Consider the following 8,268-nt stretch of genomic DNA (forward strand, 5'->3'; position numbering starts at 1 on the left):
TGACTGGCCTAGAAGTTTTATTCTTTTCTTTGTTTTTTTTTTTTTTTTTTTATTTATTAATTTTTTTGCAAGCATATATCAACATGATACACCAAAGTCACAGGACTTTTATTTAATGTTGAGCCTCCGTAACTGAGAATGAATGTTGTGTCAAAATACAAAAAACCCTTTAAAAAATTTTGTGGGTAACGCAGTTGTCCAGTATTCAGAAAACGCGTTTCTTACAGATTTTATATATTACCACAAAGGAAAGAGTTAAAAATATGAAGTGTTTCTTTAAGTTTAAAACAGACAGGACACTGGGGGAAAAACAAATTCAATTTTTTTAGACGCGTATACTTTCACCGCCAGACATCGAGCCTACTAGTTGTTTCACAGGCGTCTAGAAAGCTATCTTTTTACTGCGATACCGTTACAAAATAAACCAGCACGTCAGACATTAAGCATTCAGCCTTGTACTATTGTCTTTCCAAAGCACTGGCCTAAGAGCTATACTCAGCAGAGTACTTGTTTTTTAAACAATAGGACTGAAACCCGGAGGTACAGTTAGCTTCATGCAATGAAGATTTGGGGGCAAAAAGCTGACACACTGCTTTGGAGAGTTTCCACTTTCTTATACAAGTTTTAGGCACTGCCCCCGTTGCCTCTACATCTCCCCTGCTTGCTACCCAATATCGCACTGTAGCGGTCTCTACGGTTCCCACGTTTATTTTTTATGGTGTATTGTGAGGTTATTAAAGGTAAGCGTCCATTGTTTTAAAGTCAGTGGGGTCTCCTACTGCGCCAGTGTGAAAATAGGCAGCAGTGGATGTGGGGTGCTCAGAGCTTGAGTCTTTGTCGTGACTTGTGTGCTAGGCAACTTTGGTCAGCGCGATCCAGTGCAGAACATCTTCAGCTTTTCCCATATTTTCTTTTTTATTATTATTGATCAGCCGCAAATCATGTTTCACTACAAGTCGCTTTATACTTTCAGAACCTACCCAGACAACTCCACTGTCGTTTTTGCTTGTGTTTGTTTTCCTAAATGTTTTAGTTCAACAACCTTATTTCAGTCTCACAAGTAGCTGTTACTTTAAGCCTTTTCGAAACGCGCTACCAATTGTGTCTTTTTGCCTTTTGTTGTGTTCCTTAATGTTTAGTCAAACCTTATTATCAGGCATTTTAAACAAAATCTTTAAAAAAACCGATTGAGTTTTGGGAACTGGAACCTTACATGTTCTAAAGTGCTAACGCATTCTGGTATTTTGGGCCCTACAGAAAATTCTTCTCACTTCCCTGCCCCTGTAACTCAGACTGGTTTTCATTTTTTATTAGGGTGATCAATATGCCCTTCTTTTAGCGCAGAGCATGTGTACTGGTGACTGGGATACTTTTCTAAAATTGCTATGGTCCAGGCTTGTGTTCCAGATGGACTTTGCTCACTACAGTCCTTATACTTTATGAAATGTAAACGGGTTTTCATTGCTTTTCCAATTTTTCTGTAAAATCCCACCTTCTCACACATCCACGACTGATCCATTGGATCAATATGCTGGCTACAATGCCTGCACCCTCAATGTCGACCAAACATACAATTACAGTAAAACTATGAAAAAACCAACAAGGAAAACAAGAACCACCACAAGGACATTTTTTTGCGATGGGACCAATACGGGGGTCCACCCTAAAAAAAAAAACATTTGCACCAGACCAACTATTTTTATGGATTCGGCTGCTAGAATTCCATGTTTTCCAAAAATTATTCACCGAACGAAATCCCATCCCCCGCTTCCTACATATTGTCTGATTCCACACTCAAAGACGTCTAGGTCGGAAAATCTATGCCCACCTAAGGGTGAAAGCCTATACCGCCAAACAGATTTTTTCACCTAAAAATCATAGCTGACTCAACCCAGTATGAAACATTGAGATATCCGAGCGCTGTTTTATGTTTATGTCATCTCATTCGGTCCCCCGTTAATGATTTTAACTTCGTCTTGTTTACTTGGTGTTTCGCAAAATATCAAAAATCCCTAAAACCCGATGCATTTACTTGAGAAAACAACACGTCCAACACCTAGAGTATATTAAGCGTGGAAAAGTCGGGACTTGTTTGTTTATGCACCTCCCCCTCATATTTACATCGAATATAAATGTATTTTGTCCTACTGCCCAACTTTGACAGTCTTTTTCACTGGGTTGCGAGTCTTTTTTTCTCTTTTTGAAAAACTTTTTTTTTTTTAATCTTTGTATAAAGTGAAAAAATATGCCAGTACAGTAAGACAAAATACATTTTATTACAGATTACAGATACATTTTCTGAAAGCAAGTTTTAATATTTTATGCAGAGTTGCTTTTCAAGTAAATCTGCCTTGTTTTAAGGAGTATTAGTTACTTTAACTGGAAAATTAGACAAAACAAACTATTGCGTGTTTGTACAGTATTCTCACCGAGAACACGACGTGGTTAGAGTTATGAATCATTTTGTGTACACTAGCGCGAGAAGGATGAGGAAGAGCAAGGCAAGGCAAGTTTCTATTTATATAGCACATTTCGTACACAATGGTAATTCAAAGTGCTTTACATAAAAGAAGGGAAAATGACAGTCGGGCAAAATGAGTGGAAGGTTGTGAAAAACGCAGGTGTCATGCAGACATATACATAAAGAAAAAAAAAAAAAAAACCGAAATAGATATAAGCACATTAAAAAAAAATTTAAAAATGGGAGTATGGGATGTGGCAACTCGCATTACCTGCCCTCAGGAGATTTCTCGCACACAAAATTTCAGGGGATTTTCAAACTTGTCACTTGTCATCATAACAGCTGGCTGACTGTTCACTCCCTGGCCCAAACATAAGGACAAGGTGCATGAAACGGAGGTTGAAAAGGCTCTGCATTATGGGAGCATGCAGACAAGGAAATGGAAAATCAAGTCTGGAGAAAAAACATCTGAGAAACATAACCAGTTCAAACCACTACCCCCACGTTTCTGTTTGCCTCAAAAGGACTTTGAAAATGACAACAATCCATGAATATCTATGATTTTTTTTTAAGGACTAGTGCACGCAATGGAACAGTGGCATGTGGTGGTGTTTTAAAATGAGGAATAGATATACAGTAACTAATAATGATCTCTAATAAAATATAATAGATATATATATATATTTATATATTATATATATATATATATATATATATATATTTACTATAGTAATATATATTTATTAAATAGTAGATCTAGGCTTATGTATATTATACAATAGTCCCATGGTGTATCGAACTCAGCAATGTTTTTCGGGGGGGGCAAGTGTTCTTGGTTTAAATAAACAATTGCATAAAAAGAGATAACAAAAATAATTATATTTTGGTATTTTAGTAACATTATTTTGTCATTTTGCATTTTATATTTTAAAATAACTAATTAATACAAAGTTCAAAGTGTTTTTATGCATTTTTTAAACCTTTATTCCAAAATATTAACGAACAGGCAGTACCCAATTTGAACTATATTTTTGGAAAGGACTTCATTAGTTGTGTTTCTCCTCCTATTTCAAACAGTCAAATATTAAACTTAGAATTCAAAGATAGTGAAGCAATTAAAAGAAAAACCCACAAAAATCGAACCCAACACACACCACCACACACAAAAAAGCTCGATCGCCCCACCACCTCAAAACAACCCACAATGACTTTATGGTACGCCAAACTTTATACAGCCAGACGCTATACTAAGAAAACGCCACTGAACGTGTTACGGTCTGAATTACGGACAAACAAACGTGAAAAACGACGCTACGCAGATTACATTAACGAGCGACAAGAGACTTGTACAACAAGTCAAAACGAACAGAATCATAGCAAACAACTTTTTTTTTTTAAGTTTCATGTAGCCTCATATACATACCACACAACAACAAAGCCACACACATTTTCAAAATGATTATAAAGACAACTAGCGGATTTACACACATCCGCGAAAACGGCCAAAAACAATGAGCTTAAAGTATGCCAGACCAAAACAAAAAAAAACCCATACAGTTGACCAGCGCTGTCACAGGCACCACCAACAATTCCGAAAATTAGTAACGAAAACAGTACCTGCCAGCTAGCAACCCCGCCGAACCCAAGGTGGAACGAAACTTATAACACACTCCCCACGCACGCAAAAAGATTGCAAGACACCGCTGTACACATCCACACTTTGCTGAAGAATATGTGGTTAGCAATGACTCTTAACAAAAAGAAGCATAAACGCACGAGACAACAGGGGCGGACATGTACATGTAACAAACAAAAAAAAAACTGACCATGTCACAAAAAGTTTGTAGTATGTGAACACGTTCGCGCGCTTGCCTTTAAAATCGACAGGAGGAATACTGCGCTTGTCTACATACCTATCAGTACAAACTAGGCAAGTGCATGATGTCCTACTATTTGTCACAAGATTCCCCGTATTGGGTGTTTACACGGAAACGATAGGCCATTTTCAAAACTTGCACTTTTTGAAAAACCGTTTTCCAAAACCCGTTTTCAGTCCTCAAAACGCTGTTGTCCGTGTAAACGAACAGGCATAAAACACATAAAAAGAGGTTAACTGACTGGACTGGAGTTTTGTGGATTAATCGCAATGCTTTTATCAGCTTTTTCGACTGTCATTCTGATTGCAACCCATTCACTGCAGCGAGGATCCATTGGTGAGCAAAGTGATATGAAGCCTAATATCACCAAATCTGTTCTGATGAAGAAGAAACAAACTCATCTACATCCTTGGACGGCCTGTGGGGTAAGTACATTTTCAGCAAAATTTTCATTTTTGGGTGGTCTATTCCTTTAAATATTTTCCCCAAAATGTTGTTTCTTTTAATGACTCAAAAACAGGAAAATGGCCACATTTATTGGCCATTTTGAAGCGATTCATAAAGAAACTAAAACCTCCATTTCTGCTCACTTGTACCTGAGGTAGATGCTTCCTGTAGAGGGAACGTGTGCACTGCATGCAGCTCAACACCTTCTGCTGCTTACATCACCTGGCCCATTCGCTGGGTTCCCAATCTCGCTGATTTACCATCTTCAACTAAACTGTATCATTCACAGTTTGCACTTCACTTGTCATCAGCTGCTAGATGAAGCTTTCTAAACATTGTGTTTTTTTAGATGGTTTGAAAGAACCTTAATCATACAGTTCAAAAAACATTTGGCTGATTTATGGTGTGGCACAATAAGCCGAGGAAATGAAAATTAGTCTAAGTTTGTTTCGTCTTTGAGGGAGTTTTCTATGGAAGCCATATGGCCGTCTTGCACCTGCTCAAAATAAGCAGGCATGCAAATCAGGATGGCCCTGTGGGCATTTAAAAAGGAATGACAGAGCCTATCAGGTAATAATATATAATACTGTAACTGAAAAACGAGTTGTTGTCAGACGTATGTAATGACAGAGAGTCTCAGATAGGATCAGTGAAACCTGTACATTCAAATTAGGGAGGTTAAATGTGGAAACGCAACAGTATTTGATTATTTAAATGCTGTAACAGTATTTTTAGCCAAATAGAAAGAGTCAGTGAAACTATATATGTTCCATAAAGGATAAAAAAATTACAGTGAGAATGATATAAAAGGCAAGTGAATCAGCATTGAGGGCCAAAAAAAAAGCAAAAAATTTAAAAATGATATAAAAAAACTACAAACTAATACTAAAATAAGACTGCACTCAAAAACTTATGGAGCAAGTTTGTTTATGTCCAGAGCAGGGTCTGGAAACGTTCTACGGGAACTGGTCCATTATTATTATTTTTGCACTTCTTCGTTTGGTGCCTTAGTACATGCGAAAGATGACACACTCCCCACTTTTAAAATGCTTTCAATGAAAAGAAATCTAGCTTTTTGCATACTGGGGGCAGGGGGTCACTTCGTGGGTCTGTACAAGGTTGAAAACCCCACACAACAACGAGTTTTATGGAATACCCATGCTTGACATTGCGGGGCTTATTCAATAAAATATCTCCAAGAACCCCTCCTGCAAGTCAGGACTCAATCCCCACACAGCCTAATCCTCCTGTATTATTCAAAATAGACTTAATAGCCCATTACCTCTCTGAGGATAGAGTTCAGCTAAGACTTCCTTTGTATTGACACTTCTTGCATACAACATGCCCTCCCCTAATTTGACCTATCCATTATAAGAATGGCATTTTCGTTGACAGCATAACAAATGTAAAACTCCTTGCCCCTTGATCTGCCATGGCAATGCTAGTTTGTTGACAAGAAGTGGTTAATGTGGATTAGGGTTTGTGCCTTTCAAAATGAAATTAATCCACATAACAAACTCACCCGTTTTGATTCACGAACAACATGAATAAGCAATTGATCGTGGGGACCCATTTGGTTTGAATTGTAACCTCATTGAAACTACCGTCTTCATTAACCGAAAGGTCAAATAAATTCAGCCTCCAAAGACAAGGTGTTTCAACACCACAGGACCACCAAACGGGGGAAACCCCATACATTAGCACCAAATCATTATAAACAGCGGGGTAAGAGTCTGTGTGCTTGCATTTCTATGGTTGGCATGCATAATGTTATCTTCCCCACCTTTTTCCAATGTACAATATGCCAAATAGTGCATGATTCGGCATGGTTGCTCACTCTTACTCTGTATCAGAGTGACCTGCTAAAATACATGGGCTTCTGCTATTCTTAGTCCCTATTCAGTCCATATCCAGTTTAAGACCACAATAATGATGAATGCTTGTGCTGGTAGCAGTTAGTAGAGTACTCGTTGTCCTGGTCTGGAACAAGTCCAATCAAGATCTTTATTACATCTCGCATCAAATGGCCTTTCATTGGCAGGATTATGAAAAAAAAACAAAAAAACAAATAAACACCGACTAAATCCACTGGAAATAAATGAATTCAGTCTTCACCAGCAGGTATTAGTTTCACTCAGGTTGTTTGTTCTAAAACTTCTTCACAACCACAACAATCAATAGACTGAAACATGGAGAAATAAGCTGTAAATGGTCACATTGATCAATGTTTATGATTAATGATGAAAAAAAGAATAGGGTCATGATTACCCATGCAATGGGGAAAAATGTTGGTTTTTAATTGTTTTGCATCCTATCCAGTTCACAAAACCCGCTGTCCGGAATGATTTCTTCACTAATCAAACTGCAAACGGTGATTCGAATTTTCAACTCCCGTATTTTTTTATAACAATATGCAAGAATAACCCATGAAAATCAACTTTAATGAAAATTACTTAGGACAGAGGCTTTGTCCAAGAGGCCCCCAAAAAAGACACCACAAAGTGCACATTCCATGATGAATGATAGAATGAGAAGCCAACCCAAAGTCTGGTACGTGAGATAATGAATGTTAATTCTCAATGTCCGGAATTCCATTTAAAACATAATAATGCAATTAACTTGCGTTAGGTTAAGAAATGCATGGCAACTCATTTTGCAAACGCACAAGTCGATCTTGTCACTAGAACGCCACGCGCTAATGGCTGTTGCTGAATTCAAATCCGAATTTAGCATGTTTTTTTAATCAGGGGCATGGAAAAAATAATTTATATTATATTATATTCTATTATATTATATTATATTATTTAAGATTATATTAAGAAACAAAATTGGGCCTCTGCCGAGCTTTTACAATTCAAACTCGAGGCTATTTTCATTCAAACGAATCATAGGTTAGGAGTTTATAACTAGGCTTATATTAGTCACACAACTGTGGTTCGTATGCATGGCTTCCATGCTAATGTGTCTTTGAATGGAACCCTTTAAATAGTCCCCCTTCCTTAATCCCCCTAAATGCCTTAAGATAAGGCCACCCTTCTGACAATTCTGAAAAAGTGTCCACAGGCTGACATGCTGCCCGCTCTCACACCACAGACAGCGCAACGTGTTTACTTCTTCCTATCGGATGTCTCCCCGCAGCTTTATGAGGCTGTCGCTTGGCTTTATTTAAAGAGCTGCCTCTCTTTTGTGGTGTCACCAATGGCTTTTGATTTTACATTTTGATAGCACAAAATTAACTTCTGATGTGATGAGCAGTGCGGTGTGTACCGTACCTAAATGCAGAGCCTGTTTATTTTACAGGGAACGGGCCGATGTGAATAGCAATGAAAGCAAACCTGAGGGCTCTTTCCTGGCTGAAGTTGACAGAGCGGTGGTTGAAAATATGAATCAAAGAATTGAAAGAGGACAGGTGCAACACTTTATGAAGCTGGCACTGAAGCTGATTTGATATTATGGTACAAATGATCAAATGTTAACATGGTT

The sequence above is a fragment of the Cyprinus carpio genome, chromosome B20, assembly GCF_018340385.1.
Source record: "Cyprinus carpio isolate SPL01 chromosome B20, ASM1834038v1, whole genome shotgun sequence".
NCBI classification, from domain to species: Eukaryota; Metazoa; Chordata; class Actinopteri; order Cypriniformes; family Cyprinidae; genus Cyprinus; species Cyprinus carpio.